The sequence below is a fragment of the Callospermophilus lateralis genome, unplaced genomic scaffold, assembly GCF_048772815.1.
Source record: "Callospermophilus lateralis isolate mCalLat2 unplaced genomic scaffold, mCalLat2.hap1 Scaffold_129, whole genome shotgun sequence".
Classification (NCBI taxonomy): Eukaryota; Metazoa; Chordata; class Mammalia; order Rodentia; family Sciuridae; genus Callospermophilus; species Callospermophilus lateralis.
In genome coordinates this window covers 782,404-796,237 of record NW_027512465.1, presented here as the reverse complement: position 1 = coordinate 796,237, position 13,834 = coordinate 782,404, and the positions used below count along the sequence as shown (strand labels likewise).

The window sequence follows — 13,834 nt, the reverse complement described above, 5'->3', positions numbered from 1 at the left end:
AGTGAGGTTGCAGAATACAATTAATCAGTTGTATTTTTACATGTTAGCAATTAGAAAATAAAAAACTTTAAAGTGCCACTTATAATAACGCCAAAAAAGAGAAAAACATAACTATACCATGTTCATGAACTAAAAGACTCAGTATTGTTAAAAGTATCAATTATCCTCAAACTATTTATAGGTTTAATAAAGTCCCAAACAAAATCCTAATGAGTCATTCTGGTAGAAATCAATCAGCTAATTCAAAGAAAATAAAAGAGACAAAACTATTTTTAAAATAAAGAACAAAGTTGTAAACCAGGCAAAGTGGTGCACACCTGTAATCCCAGAAACTTGGGAGGGTGAATAAAGAGGACTGCAAGTGAGACCTTGGCTCAGAATGCAAAATACATAGGGGCTGGTGATGTGGCTCAGTGTTAAAATGTTTGCGTTCACCCTGGGTTGAACCCCCAGCCCCCAGTAGGGGAGGCAGGGGTGGTTTTGTAAGATACAAAATTTTAAAACTTCTTAGAAAATTACAATAATGAGGAGCATATGGCATTAGCAATAGGACAGGTGTACATATGTATGAAGTGATTTTCAACCAATATGCCAAGGTAACAATGAACAGAGATACTTTTTTCAAAATATGATGCTGGAACAACTAGACATCCACATGAAAAAAAAATAACTTTGACCAATACCTTATTACACAACAAAAATTACTTGAAATGGATCAAAGGCCTAAATATAGTCTTCAAACTATAAGATTCTAGCCAGGAGTGGTGGCACACGTTTATAATCCAGCCACTCAGGAGACTGACAGGAGAATCTAAAGTTCAAGACCAGTCCCAGCAACTCAACAAAAAAAAACCCTGGGGGGGGGAGGGTAGTGCTGGGGATGCAGCAAAGATAGGAAAGTAGGACCCATACCCCCCACCCCCCACCCCATGATATACAAAAGGAAGAAATCTGGCTGGGGATATAGCTAAGTTGGCTGAGTGCACACCTCGAATGCACAAAACCCCGGATTCAATCCCTAGCACAGCAACAACAAAGGAAGACATAAAATGGACTTCATTAAAATGAATAGACACTGTGAAAGACAGTGCTAGGAGAACCAAAGATAAATCAGACTGGGAGAAAATATTAGCAGAACACTTATCTGATAAAGGACTGGTATACACAATATATAATGTACTCTTAGAATAATCTAATTTAATAAATAAAAAGGGCCTAATATGGGCTGGGGTTGTGGCTCACTGTGAGGCACTGGGTTTTATCCTCAGCACCACTTAAAAACAAATAAAATGAAAGGTATTATGTCCATCTACAATTAAAAATATTTTAAAGGAGGGGTACAAACATTTGAATACAAAGATAGAGAAATAGGTGGCAAATAAGTCCACAATAAGATAGGCAGTAAATAAAAACAAAAATGATATATTACTATACATCTACTAGAATGGCTTTCAAGGAAATTAAATACACTAAAAAAAGACTTCTTAAAGTGTGTAAGAACTTTAATAAGTTATACCCGGATGACATGCAATTAGGTGAGGAGAAACCAATTTACGAACAGTCTCCCTTAAGGCTTTCTCATCTTCAATCATAATGGCCATGTCTTCGTGAACAGTTGAAGCCACTACAACATCTAGTACATCAGCCTTAGACGCCATATTACATATCATCTCATCATGGGAAAACACACAGTAACGGTGAAGCAGGCAGTAATGCTCCACACACTGTCGGCCTAATGGCAGCTGTGTTGAAAGAAAGGAGGAGATACACTCATCTTCTATTTCCCAAAACTTCTAACTTGTACTATCAGTTAATCAAATGTTGCATTCTGGGTTAAAACATTTATCAACTCTAAAACCAGACTAAGATACCAAGACTAGACCCAGATCTTATATATCTTTAGATCTCAAAGATCTAGCATATTGGGTACCTTAGTTGAAAAGTGGTATTAAAAATATCACCAAATATCACACTATAAAATATCATACTAGCACCTATGAAGGCAATGGAATCTCAGCACCACATATTTTAAAAAAAAAGGTCCATCAATAACTAAAATATACTTTTTTAAAATATTCAACTTTATAACTAAAGGAAACCAAATGTGTCAGTAAATTGCAATACTGTGAATAATTTAAACCAGTATGGACAAAGTTCCAGACCAGAGTTGCAGAATATTAATCAATAGCCTCCTTTCATCATTAAGTCAGGATACTGAAGAGGCTAAAGAAGGTCACTTGAGCCCTGGAACTTGGGGTGAGCCTGGGCAACATAGTGAAACCCTATCTCAAAAGAACAATAATCAAAAACAAAAAACAAACAAACAAAAAGTCACAACAAAAACAAAAAATAAAGTCTTGCTACAAAAGAAAGAAAAAGTTAGTGGAATTAAATAATTGTGATTATATTACATATGCTTGATTTACAATGTGGTACAAAGAGCCTTATCTCTTTATGGACTGGAAAACAATTTGCAGACTGTCCAGCTGAACATCAACGGGTTATAGTAACAATACACAGGGCAGGTTTGAAAGCATTATATTCCATTTCCGCAGTTAGAAAAAGCTCACTAATTTGTAATTACATACCCAGTCAACAGTGCAGAAGTTAACAGCCTCAGCAAAATTAAACCCTTGGTTAAAACCACTGTGATAAGCTCTTGGAAATGTAATCACAAACTCTCCAGCACACTGATTCGTTCGATAAACCTAAAAAGACAGACAATTAGAGATTTTTGAGGTTCTCAATTACACTCTCACCAAAGATAATTTGGACATAAACTATTAGGTGATTCTCCAAAACATGAAGCTTTCTGCCAGTTAAAACTGAAGAAAAAAAGAAAAGAAAAATTATAGATAGAATGTCACCTAATTTCTGCCACAAGATGGAGCAAGTACCCCAGGCTACCATAGTTAGTTACTCTGAACAAAAAATATGGCTTCCAATACAAAACTTTGACCACATCCAGGATCGATTTTTTGATCATTTTTCTAAATACAGCTACCATAAAGAATATCCTACTGAGTATGATGGTGTAATCCCATTATCTCAGAAGGTTGAGGCAGGATGATCACAAATTCAAGGGCATACTCTGGAAGGCAAGCAAATTGGCAAGACCCTGTCTCAAATTTTTTTAAAAAATTAAAAAATTTAAAAATAAAAGGGTTGGGGATGTGGCTCAGTGGTTAAGCATCCCTGATATCATTTAAAAAAAATCCTAATGTAATTTCATTAGCCCCAAACAGGATAACCTACCACCAGCTGAAGATTCTATTTCAAGAATATCATAATAGGGCCGGGGTTGTGGCTCCGTGGTAGAGCACTTGCCTAGCTCGTGGGAGGCCCTGGGCTTGATCCTCAGCACCACATAAAAACAGATAAATAAAGACATGTGTCCAACTACAATTCAAAAATATATATTTTTTAAAAGAATCTCATACAGAGCTCTTCCTGATTTGGATCTCAAATTTACTTCCTATCATTCCACTCTTTGGATTAACCAAACACCAAAAGCACCTGTATTATTCAAGGCACACAACTTTTACACTGAACTTACATAAGAGCACACAGCTTTTTAAGCCTCTGTATCTCGAATTTATGGTTGTTCCAACTGTGGTCAAGACCCCCCCAAAAATCAGAAATTCTAGTGATGGGGCCCAGACATATGCATAGTAATGACTCTATTGGGGTTCTCATAAAGACCGATAAGCAGAAGTTCAAACTCCTACTTCAAATGGCATCTAATTTATAAGCCCTTTCTGAATCTCAATAGTCTACTTGACACTAACAAACCACACCACCCTTTCCATTTTCTACATAAACTTTGTCCCTTTTCCCCTTAAATTGTGAATCCCTATTGCACAAGGAGCTCACAAGGAGCTCATTCATCTATTTTGTTTGTTTGGGGTACAGGGCATTAAACTCAGGAGTGCAAATTGGCAAGACCCTTTTATTTTTGAGACAGGGTGTCTCACTAAGCTGCTTGGGACCTCACTAAATTGCTGAGGCTGGCTTTGAACTTGTGATCCTCCAGCCTTAGCCTCCTGGATCACTGGGATTATAGGTGTGAGCCACTGCACCCAGCTTATTCATCTACTTCTATAGGTCCAGAATGTAGTCTTGCATGATTTGCTCAAATACTAAAGAACTAGAGCCAAGTCTTGCATTGAGCAAGCTACTTTTGACAAATGGGGCAAGACCAATCCACATTGGGGGGGGGGGCGGGATCAATGAGCAAAGTACTAACAATGAAAGTATGGAAGAATTTTAGTACTTATTGGTCATTATTTTATCAGTTATAGCCCATGCATAACTTATGATACCTCAATGAAATGTCTTTTCAGTCTATTCCCATTGACTAACTAACCTGTGACGCCAAAACAGATAAAATTTAGGTCACAGCAAGATCAAGAACTCACTTTAGGGCTGGGGTTGTAGCTAAGTAACAGAGCATTTGCCTAGCACATGTAAGGTATTGAATTCAATCCTCAGCACCACATATAAATAAATAAGTAAAAAAAAGGTATTGTGTTCATCTACAATTAAAAAAAATAAAAATAAAAATAATTCATTTTAACACTATTAGTCTATCATTTACATTTTATTTAGCTAATTAGGATGGACTCTTCAATTCCATACATCTCAATATAGACTCCCAGGCTGGGGATATGGCTCAGTTGGTAGAGTGCTTGCCTTGTATACACAAGTGCACAAGGCCCTGGGTTCAATCCCAAGCACCAAAAAAAAAAAAAAAAAAAAAAAATCAATATAGACTCCCAAAATATCTTCAGAGTATTATCCAAAAGAAAGCAAGCATATGAATGTTACTTTATGTAACAGCAATCTCAGAGAAAATATCCACAGCAACTTCCAAGTCAAGACTGGGAGCCCTGAACAAGCTCAAGACCTAGAAGTAAATTTTCACTTAAAATAAAACTTGGGGATAGGGGTACAATATAAATAATTTCTATTAAGAATGATACTTTGGTTCACCATTCAAAATGAAGATCATATAGATTCAATATAATTATTTTTCAAATAGGGACAGAATATAAAGAATTCTAACACCACTCTATTTATAACAAAATCTAGCCATTTTCATAGTAAACTATGTATACTGACAGATCATTTAAGTTTTTGTTTTAGGGCTGGGGTTGTGGCTCAGCAGTAGAGTGTGCAAGGCCTTGGGTTTGATCCTCAGCACCACATAAAAATAATAAAATAAAGGTATTGTGTCCAACTACAACTAAAAAATATTTTTTAAAAAAAGTTTTTGTTTTATTGATTGTAAGACTGAAGTCATAAAAAAATTCAGTGTAGAACATATTAGTGGTGAGAGTTGCACAACCTATGAATATACTAAAGCCATTGAATAAACAATGAGAAAGAAAAAAAGAAAAATATCACACTTTTTTTTTTGGCAAAGCAAGACCATTCAGTTATCCAGGTATTAGCTGCAACAAATCAGTTTCTGTGGTATTTGAGCGACTACCCCCACTGGGTTAATGCTATATATATAATACCAACTTGCATCAAGCACCTGTTTCTGCTATGAAGTATCCTATGGAAAACAGGTAACCAAATCAACTTCATTAAAAAGTAAATAATAGGGAATAAGTGGTGAATTAGTAAGTCGGAGTGATAGGAGGATTAACCAGAACATACAGGCACTTCATGAGTCATCAGGGTATTGGGGTTCATGATGGTCACAAGCTGATGGAGGAGATCTGGTTGGGACACAAAGAGCTCTGGAGCTAGTTTCTTCATTACATTTTCCAGCTGCTCAGCAGCATACCCTGGGACTCCATACAGGTTTTTGGCTCACCCCTGGAAAGAGATTATAAAAATAAATCAATCTGCAATACCAACACAAAACAAAATGTTAATCAGTTCGTATTTTTCAGACCTTGCTGTGTAAGACTTAGTTACAAAGGAATGTTCAAATTGAGGAAGTATCATTATAAATGTGATCTGAACATATGTAATGCATTTTCTACTTTCAAGTATAAGTGTAAGCATGAGACTTTCTAGCTGAGGTCCATTCCTCTCCCAGCTCCCACTTTTAACTAACTAACCTTTTAAAAAATGCAGATATTCAGAATTTTTAATAATAAGGGATCTACAGCATATGAAGTTCCACGGTTTCCTACAGCAACTGACAAGAGATGGCAACTCTCCATCTTCCTCTTCCCTTGCCCATTCTGACAGATGAGGTTACATCAAAAATGATAAGGCAATTAGCACTTCTAAAGAGCTTTTATTCTTCAAAGCATTTTCAATTGTCAACCAATTAATCTGTAACATCCCTGTGAGATATGATAAATATCATCTTCACTTTACAGCTGGGAGTAACTGCCCAGGGAGGAAGAACTGATGCCATACATATATATGCCATCTCTTCTTTCTTGTGGTACATTCTTGAATTCCTTATATAAGGATTTAAGTGAATTATGAATCTTCAAATATTTTTATATTTAGAAGCAAGATGAATAAAGGGGGAAAAACAGATGTGAAGAAATGGCTTTGAGAATAGAGGTCCAAGTATCTGCATCCACAAAATTCACAGACACAAGGATGAGGTTCCCTCAAAGTGTTGTGGTGACAGAATTCCACGCAACAAAAAGGAAGCTGGCATCCCAAGGACCTGGAAGATACTATGTACCTATAGCCTGCCTCTATTCCCAAATTGCCATTGAATACAATTTTCTATAGGAAAGTACAGTCCAAAGCTTTTTAAACCATTCTATGAGTAAAAACTTACTCCACAGAAACAGGCTACACTTCTCAGGCTACAGTGTACAATTTAGAGGATCCATGTACTTTCTAGGAAGCTTTATAAACTACTACTGCCTTAATAGGATGCCTATTATAATAGCAGTGAAAAAAACTAGCTCATCAGTCTTCAAACATAGCTGAGACATATTTGAGAGGAACAGAAAGTTTTTCTACCCAGTTTACATACTGCTTATAATTTCTATGTGGGATTTCTCACCAGTGCAGGTAGTTGATGGAATAGCGCCAATGGTCTTCAATATGCCAACAGAATGAAGAAAAGCACATTCCCACATACAACCAAGGGAGTTTCATGCCACATATATCAGCAGTAATATGGGCAAGGACAGACTGCTCCATCACTGGCATATTGTTCAAATTCCAGCCACTATCAAGATATTCCTAAAAATAAGAAAAATGAGGGTAAAGTTTTAGCTGTACCATGTTAATACTTTAGAATTCTATTTCCAAAGGCTGTCTGGAAAATAATTTCCTTCCAAATAAAAGGGAGTGGGAAGTAGAGGGGTCAACATGCTCAATTTTAGGATGCCCGTAGATTAGTTCTGCCTCGTTTAAAGCTTTATATAAATGGACTTGTTCCAGGATTGGTGGAAAAGGCTGTAATCCTAGTGACTCAAGAGGCTGCTGCAGGAAGACTGCAATTTCAAAGCCAGTCTGGGCAATCTAACAAGACCCTGGATACAGAGATACTAAAGTTCAAAAATAGGCAAAGTAATCTTCGGTATTGGAAGTCAGAATAGTGGTTATCCTGAAAGAGGTAAAGTAATGAAGGAGAGAGGGCAAAGGGGGAGTTGGGCGAGGATTCTTAATTCTTATTCGACTGCTGGTTACATGGATGTGCTTAGTTTGTGAAAATTCATCAAGCTATAGATATAGGATTACCCATTTCCTGTGTGTGTTAGAATATATTTATATATTTATTTATTTTTTGTTTACTTCCTAACAGGATAGAATTTTTTTTAAGAAACCTGATGGTGTAGAAAACAATAGACTCACAGACATAATTTTAAGATAAATAAATAAATAAATAAAACTCTTAGATTTTCTTCAGAAGGAGAAATTAAGTTATACAATCTGAAGGCAAAGTTATTTTCCCTTACCACCATGATATAAAATGTAGTGGTACAATTAGGACTAGAATTGTTCTATTATCTTCCAATTTTTCTTGAAATCACTAAAAATCTGATAATTAAGGATCTGCTGAAAGTAATAAATTACTTCAAGGACCAAACAGAATTTCAATAAGTACTTAAACTTTCAAGCCACATACATGGACTTTCATTTTTTATAATAAGGATGCTGGGGTTGGGGGGTGCTGGCTGGGGTTGTGACTCAGCAGTAGAGCCCTTGCCTCACATGTGCAAGACCCTGGGTTTGATCCTCAGCACCACATAAAAATAAGTGAAATAAAGGTTTAAAAAAATGATCCCATTAAAAAAAAATAATAATAAGGATGCTATTAATTCGGTAGCAGGCTCTTTAGATCAAGGATATGCTGAATCATAGCTTTAAATGCACAAGTCTCCCTCAAACTAAAAGTTCCTTACTACTTGGGCCTACCTCGTCCTCAGGTGAAAGTTTGATTTTTCCATCTCGAACAGGAAAACCACTTCCAAATTCCTTTGAAGCAATATCAGCTCCATATTCCACTGTGACATCCTCTTCGATAGTGCTTACCAATCGCCGGAATGCTTTCTCCACCAGTTCTGTGGGAACCATCTAAAAATATAATAAGAGGAAAAGGTGAGTTTTCTTACTCATTTACAAACTGCCTATGACTGATGTAACTAGGTAAATTAATGACAGGAATCATGGACCAGACTTCTAAGGGAAGATTCTCTCCATATCATTCCATAATTGATCCCAGGCAATTCAGGAAACATCTTTATTTTCTAAAAGGAATTTTATAATTAAGGAGCATTAAGAGTTGGGTACAATGGTGCAATGCTTATAATCCCAGAGACTCAGAGTCTAAAGCAAAGATTGTAAGTTCCAGGCCAACCTGAGCACCTTTGTGAGACCCTGTCTTAAAATATAAAATACAAAGGGGCCAAGGATGAAGCTCAGTGGTAATACATGCTGTGTTCCATCCTGGTTACCAAAAAAAGAAAAGAAACGGCAACATAAAAATTAAGAATTCAGGGGCTGGGGATGTGGCTCAAGCGATAGTGTGCTCGCCTGGCATGCGTGCGGCCTGGGTTTGATCGTCAGCACCACATACAAAGAAAGGTGTTGTGTCCGCTGAAAACTAAAAAAATATATATATTTTTTTAAATTCTAAAAAAAAAATTAAGAATTCATGTTCCTCTATCATGAACCTGGCTATGATTATAAAAAGTAGCTAAAGAATGTAAAATGCTGATATTCAAAAATTGGGAATGTTTGTCTTTTCAGAAATGTAGTACACAACTTGGTTGAGGACAGTATAAAAATAATGGTCATCTGTGTTTAGAATGATGCTTTATACTTCAAGAGGCTTTTGAACACATTGTCTTTGAGTCCATCCATTTTTTTTTACTAGATATGAAAAGAAGAGTAAAGTAGGCAATGATGATTAAAAAAAGAGACAAGGGTGCAGAGTATGAACAAAAAGAACAATTAATTTGGGCAGAATGCCCTATAAAAAGGCACCAGACTGTCCAGGATCTGTTGATATTTGACTTGAGTACACAGTCAAGTAAGTAACTTAAACATCTTTCATCTTTTAATTAAAATAAAAAGCCAACCATAGATAGGTTGCAAGTCACTAGAATTGGCTGAGCAAAAACTGGCAAATACTATAATATACAAGGAAACAAAAGACCTAAAAATTCAAATGGAGAATAAACATAAGCCAATTAAATAAACAAACATTTTAGCTAATGTTGGTGATAATAAAGAAAAACAGGCTCATTAATATATACTGCTGGATGTTGGGACTGGGAATATAGTTCAGTTGGTAGAGTGCTTGCCTTGCATATACAAGGTTCTGGGTTCAAATCCCAGCACCACACACACACACACACACACACACACACACACAAGTAAAGCTGGAGTGCCATAAATTGATGGACCTGTGGGGGTAGGGTAAGGAATAAATATTCTTATTTATGAGAACATTAGATCTCAGCAATCATTCAAAGAACATAATTCAATTACAGAGATCAACGAGGATGAAGTGTTTGCTATAGCATTTATTTAGAACTGAGGAAGACCCCAGCTTTAAATAACCAGAATTACTAAAGGAAACCATTTAGTTTTGTCATATTCATTTGATAGACAATTAAATGCTGAATGAAGCATGCTTATAGTGCTAGGTGAACCAGGGAGAATTAAAACCAGAATCCTATGAAGTTCATAATACTAACTTACATGCAACTATCTAATATACAACAAATGCATTCCCAAGGCAAAACACACAGCTTGGCACATAGTAAGTTGTCAATAAATTTTTGCTGTATTCTTTAAATTACATGCATTGTGCTAAAGGGACTGTAGGTGATTTTCTTTATTGCTATTTTTACTACTGCTACTGTATAATCTCTGTGAAAAAGGTATCTCTAGTGAAATTCTTAGATGAATCAGAATGCATTTTATTGTGGAATTTTAATATCATTAAAAATTAAAAGTGTCATTTCTGTCTCCAAAGTTATTAAAATCCTCTATCAAAGCAGTAAATGTGTACATACATGGACTGGCATGTTGAAGTAATCAGATTTGAATGCATCTGCCATTTCCCCAAAAGTACGAAGGGTGTAGTCTCTGGCTGTTTGTTCAAAGCCAAATGCTTCTTGTGGTTTACTACATTCCTGCAAATAAAAAAGAAAGTTTGTGTTCTAGGTGGCACCTGAAAATGTCAAGTCTACAAGTCTATCTGGTCAATCATCAAAAGGACAGATTTTCTTTAAAAAAAAAAAAGTTTTATTTTTTTTTACTTCTATGCAATGTCTCCGTTTAAAAAAAAAATCAATCTGCCTGAAATTTGAAGGGTGTTCTAGCAAGCAAATAAATTTATTTAAATAATCACGTCTTTGAATAATTTAAATCTCTATAAAGAAGCATCCTAGGCTGGGCATGGGGAAGCTGAAACAGAAGAATAACAACTACCAGGCCAGCCTGGGCAAATAAGTGAGATCCTATCTCAAAATAATAAATTTAAATGGGGGATATAAAGCAGTGACTAGGAATATAGCTCAGTGGTACAGTTACCTGAGTTCAATCACCAATTATTAACTCTTTGTCCCCAAACCCGCATACACACACAGAAAAGAGGCAGCCTAAAACCTTGCTTCTTTCAGAACCAAAAAAATGTTTTCAATAATGAGAGGAATAATGTCCTTCAGAGAGTTAAAACTAAGAAAAAAAATCAACACATAATATATCATCAAAATAGATATAAAACACTTGATGGAAGTAGAATGGCTCTCTGAACAGCATTAGTTAATTATATCCTAACTATGCCATGAAAAACAAACACTGAGCCAGGCACAGTGGTGCATGCCTACAACCCCAGCAACTTGGGAGACTGAGATAGGAGAATCCCAAGTTCAAGGGCAGCCTCACCAACTTAGCAAGGCCCTAAGCATCTTAGTAAAATCCTGTCTCAAAATAAAAAATAGAAAGGATCAGCAATGTAGTTAATTGGTAAAGCAGCCCTAGGTTCAATCCCCAGTACTAAAAAAAATAAAACTAAACATTGAGAAGTTAGCAGGCAGTTACAGGTGGCCCTAGATTATAGAAAATTAATGAATTTGAATATTCCAGACCATCTTGCAAGTTCAACCCTATTTTTTTCAAAATATTTTTTAGTTGTTGATGGACCTTTATTTTATTTATTTGTATGTAGTGCTGAGAATCAAACCCAGTGCTACCACTGAGCCACAACCCCAGCCAAGTTCATCCCTATTATCCACCTTATTATATAATCTAATCCTAACGCAAACATAGTATTCAAGTGACTGCTTCATTATAAATAGTATAAAATAATCCTCATAAAAAGTGAGGGCAAGTATCAGTAAATACACAAAAATACTTTAAAAAATAGATCACTAAAATTGCTTATGTAATGTAATTTCATTTGTTTAAAATAGAAGAGAGTCTGGATGAATATACACTGATATGATGGTTATCTATGCACTGTGAACTATCTCTATTTTCAGTTGTTCAGTGTTTCAAGAATTCTTGCTAAGAATATGCAGTGCTTTTTACAATGAGATTTTTTTTAAAGCAATGTAATTATATCTTACATTTTTTTTTACTTCCCCCCCACCTTCTCAGCCACACTGTGGAATTTACTTCTAAGACTTCTATCCTATTCAGGGTCAATCCAATTTTCTTCCTGAACTTCACTATTATCCATTGCCAAATCTAAACCACCAGGCAAAGAAAAAGTACTCCAGAAGACATTTTCTAATGTTACCACTGTCTTTAATTTTTACCTGAGCCAAACACTTAGGACACCTCCAGTCTCCCTTGGGAACATCATGGAGTGGTGGAATCAAGCAAAAGGTATGGTAACTGTCATCACAGCCATCACATAAGAGAAGCCGGTCCTCATCATTGCCACTGCCACACAAGAGGCAGACATACAGGTCCACCTGCATCAATGAAAAAGAGGGTAGAACAAAGCAGAATGAGCTATTACTTGATTTAGTGAAACTGTAAGAATTAAATGGATCTAAGACATGTATGTAGTCTTTCCAGCCTGCTTCCAGTTGTACAACTTCTATAAGGGATATTTAAAATAAAAAAAACCCTTCATTTTCTATAAAAGGTATTTCATAATACTTCATGCAACCTCAGTTCCAAAATGTGATCTCCCAAGTTTCTGAATATTTTTTCTCAATTGTCCTATATTTACATTGCTACCTTTTGGTAGTTTAAAAATAAGTCTTTCAGGGGTGAGGTTGTGGCTAGTTTAAAAATAAGTCTTTCAGGGGTGAGAGTGCTTGCCTAGCCCCTGTGCGGCACTGGGTTCTATCCTCAATACTGTGTTTATATACAATTAAAACAAGTATTTTTTAAAAAGCTTATGACCCAACCTTAAAAGAAAAAAAAAAGTCTTCTAGAAGAATAAGGTGCTAGGTAATAATTACCCGCTAACCAAAAGTAGAATTTATGAAGGAAAAATTCAATTTTGCCATATTTAAAAGGAGAGAAGTTTTAAAGTTAATTAACTACATTAAACTACCACTTCAAATTCTAATTAATTAAGGGTCAGTGTTTAAAAGTTCCCCCAAAATACCCAGTGATGAGGTATATTTACCGGTTTGGGAGCAGGAAAAGAGGGCAATCAGAGCCTAACACTCTAGTTTCACTTTAAACAAAAGTGTCTAACAGAGTAAACAGCTCCCCATCTCTGCCATGTCCTACCCACTAATCCCTAGGTTCCTTTCTTCTTCTTTCCTTCCTTTCTCTGTTTTATATTTCATTTCTTTTTTCTGTTCCTTTCCCTTGCTAGATGGAAAGTTGGAAAACACCAAACTGATTTTTGACATAGCCTTCAGCTCATTTGAAGGTAGGTTCGTTGATTCAATATATGATACAGCTCGTTTACTATTCAGAGCTCAACAGAATGTACTCTAGAAAAACAGCTGCCCCTACCACCTCCCCATATTACTACACTGTCTTTATAAGGTTCTCGTGTATTTCTTCATTTACAAACTGATAGTATAAACTGACTCAAAAAGATCTTTTCATTGTCAGGCAGTAAGTTAACGTAACCTAAGTATGGCACAAAAGTATAAGCTTCAGGGTAAAGAGACTCAAAAGGAAGAAATGAAAGGAGAAAAGAAGAAATTGGGGGAAAAGAGAAAGGAAGAAATCAACTCACAGCATTGGTGGATTTTTTAGATCGACTCTTGGGCTTTTCCTTCTCACTTTCTACAATATAATCTTTCTTCTCAGTGAGTTCTTGCTTGACGTTACTTTTCATTTCTTTGTCTGTGGGAGGCAATCCAAAGTTAGATCTTTCTGTATTATGCTGTTCTCTGCTTCCTTCTTCACCCCATCACCTCCTTCTTCCTTCTTTTTTTATATTGGGGATTGAACCCAGAGCTTCCCA

At 35.9% G+C, this 13,834-nt stretch overlaps 1 pseudogene; it reads right to left on the bottom strand.

The window, feature by feature from the left end:
• LOC143640162 (lysine-specific demethylase 5B-like) overlaps window positions 1-13,834 on the bottom strand; it is a 55,216-nt pseudogene that overhangs the window by 20,727 nt on the left and 20,655 nt on the right.